Here is a 3278-nt window from a genome sequence, read left to right on the forward strand (position 1 = left end):
CTCAAAATCATCCGAAATCCAATGCATTAGATTCGGATACCTCGATACACCACTATAGAACCTCACGACATCTCGTATCTTCCACTGATCTTACTAAGAAGATGATTGTATATGTTAAAAGTCTGGCTGAGATTCTCTTCTGGATTTTGTTTGAAGACACCAAACTCCGAAAGCAGGAGTGTTTGGGTGGAATGCTCGAGATCAACATCTATGAAATAATGCTCTTTAAGCCTGTCCCAAATCCTTTTCGCACTATCACAAGAACTCACCAAGCGGAATGTGTCAGACTGTAGAGCGAACCTTATAACCCTCATTGCTTTAATATTACTGATGAGTTTGTCTTTCTCATCCTTAGGAACCTCCTTCATATCAATGTGCAACTGATAGTATTCCTTCTAAGTTTTAATGATTCTTTTGGTTTCAGAGTGAAAAAAGGACCCAAAGTAATAGCTTCCCAAATCAAATAACCATTGTCTTCTAAGCCAAGAACATAGTCTTCGAAATGAAGAGCCTATACTACATAGTCATGAGGATGTAGAATCGGAATTCTTGTGCTTGAACCTCTGTTGTTTGAGATGTTGATTGGATTGGATGAAAAATCGTCGTGCGACATTTTGACTTGTTTTTCTGTACTTGTTAAGAATCAGACTTGTAGGATCGTATTAGGGTAATATCAAGATCAAGGAGTGGCGTCAACAAAGTAATGACGGCTCCAACAGATTCGATAAAAGCGGAAACCCTAATGATTTCTTTAACCAGAAGATATGCGTATGATTTACACAGCCTCCTACTCTGATACCAATTGTTAGGAATAAAATCCTTTTAGATCGATTAGATTCTAACAAGTAAAGTATAAGCACGATATGACAATAAGAACACGAGATGGATCAAAAGATGTCGAATGATTAAAAACCACAACCTCAAAAGAATTCTATAAAGAATTGCTAATGTAGAGGCGTGCTAGGGTTAGAAGAAAGTATCAATCCAACGTTAACAACTATGATTGCATGCATGCACTATATATACTACAACCCTAATAACAAATATGGTTGGATAGGCCCAAACCATGTACATAATGGACAACCCAATGACGCAATCTATTATACCCAACATAGCTTAATTGTCGTTCCCTGTGTTCGATACCTTGCTTCCTAAACTTTACCACCAATCGACAGGTACACTGCCTTTTGTGTGTCTAATTTATATTAAAAAGTAGGATTAAAACTAATGCATTCCACGCACATCAAGTTTTTGGCGCCATTGCCGGGGAACGATTCTAAAATTAATTTTAATTGCTAGTGTTATCAATCCTTTGTGTAAGATTTTCTTGCATGAAGTTACAACTTTAGGAGAAGTTTTAATTAGATTTAAGTTTTAGTTTCTTTTCTTTTAGAAATTTCTTTTTAATTTTTTTTGTTTTACCCTTGAACTCGCTGAGTTCATTCGCACCGACTCGACGAGTTCAAGGCAATTTTCCAGTTTATTTTGTTCTTTTTACGTCTGTTTTTCTGTCTCTTGCAGATTGTTTATGACCCGTGAATAAAATTCATCATTGATTCCACCACTTGAAAACCCAAAATCATTGTTTCGCAAGAACAAGGACAAGACCGAAGAAGATACTCCAAAGAAGTCGCCTTTTAAGAGTCTTAGATCGGTTTTTGGCAAGAAGAAGGGAATGAAAATGGGGGAATCCAACAACACGAAAGAAGACAACGAGTATGAGACCGATTAGGAGGAAAGTTTTACCGATTTTGAAGAGAGTGATCACAAAAAAGAACCCGACAACACCATGGCCGACATTGCCAGCCTCTCGATGGAGGCATACAAAAATAGGATTCGAGACGACACCGGTCTGGGGCTTGTGCAACCCTCCATACCTTCCACTGCCACGTTTGAACTTAAGGGGCACATCCTTATGGCATTGAAGGAGATTCCTTTCACCGGAAAGGATTATGAAGATGCATACAAGCATCTTGATGAAGTTAACAACATCACCGACTACTTCAACATTCCAAATGTACCTAGTGAGACGGTGTTATTGAGGATGCTCCCTGTCACTTTTAAAGGGGCTATAAAGGATTGGCGAAAAGCACTACCACCGGGAGAGATTACTACATGGGCTAAGATGCGTTAGGTGTTTCTGGAACAATTTTTCCCGCCATCTAAAATTTCTAAACTCAATAAGGCCATTGCCAATTTTGAGCAACAAGTGGGAGAGTCTTTATTCGAAGCATGGCAGTGCTACAAAGGTTTACTAAGGAATTGCCCACAAAATGACCTCAACGTGCAACAAGAAGTGTCAACCTTCTATGATGGAGTAAATGTCACCACTAGACAACTACTAGACTCTTAAGTCCCATTAACGAAGAAAAATCCGGCTGAAGTTAAAAGACTCATTGAAAAATTCTCTAAGCACTCTAGAGAATATCATAATCCAAGACATTACTCGACTCGAAGGGTGGTGAACTCTGTGAATGATAGCTTGGCAGCTGCGATGGCCAAATTGGAGAATATGGTGCGAAGGATGAATAAGATGGACCAATCCATCCATGTCATTAGAGTGGGGTGTGAAAATTGTAACGGGCCTCACCTTACAAAGGATTGGGATCTTGACGAGAATGGGATCCAGAAAGCTCAAGTATGTTACTCGAGTGGTGATAAATACAATGTAGATTGGCGAAAACCAAAGAAAGAATGGCTACCTTATGATGAGTAAAAAAAGGCTAAGGAGGAGAAATATAAAAATGAAGATAAGAGGTTTCTTTCAAAAAGAGGAACCCGTGCAAGAGAAGAAGCTAGACTTTGAAGATATGCTCACAAGACTTGCAGTTGCGTCCGAGAAGCGACACAACGAAACAGATGTTGCAATGAGAGAACAACTCATGATAAAAGAGCAACAATCTTTGATGAAAAATAGGCAAGCTTCCATCCTCAACACTGAAAAACAGCTAGGCCGACTTGCACTACAAATAAATGAGAGACAACCGGGTACGCTTCCTAGTAATACCAAAAACAATCTGAAGGGAACACATATAAACATTGTAAGAACTAGGATCGGGAAGATTATTACTCCTCTGACCCCTATTCAGAAGGAAGATCCGAAAAGGGTGCAAGAGGAAGAGCCTGAAAACCAAAAATCGTAGAAACCCGATGAGACTCGCCGAGTCGAAGACATGGACTCGACGAGTCTCCCACCTGAACAGAATAATAAGCCTCCTGTTAAACCATATCAGCCTCCATTTCCGTTTCCAGGATGAGCTAAACTGGATAAACATGAT

General features: G+C 39.4%; 1 non-coding gene across 1 annotated transcript; it reads right to left on the reverse strand.

The window, feature by feature from the left end:
* Window positions 1–2173: 2173 nt before the first annotated feature.
* LOC145103568 (small nucleolar RNA R71) lies at window positions 2174–2280 on the reverse strand. Its single transcript, XR_013706652.1, has one exon. It is a non-coding gene; the product is annotated as a small nucleolar RNA R71 (small nucleolar RNA).
* Window positions 2281–3278: the final 998 nt, after the last annotated feature.

This window comes from Lactuca serriola, chromosome 4, assembly GCF_051521515.1.
Source record: "Lactuca serriola cultivar US96UC23 chromosome 4, Lser_US96UC23_V15, whole genome shotgun sequence".
NCBI classification, from domain to species: Eukaryota; Viridiplantae; Streptophyta; class Magnoliopsida; order Asterales; family Asteraceae; genus Lactuca; species Lactuca serriola.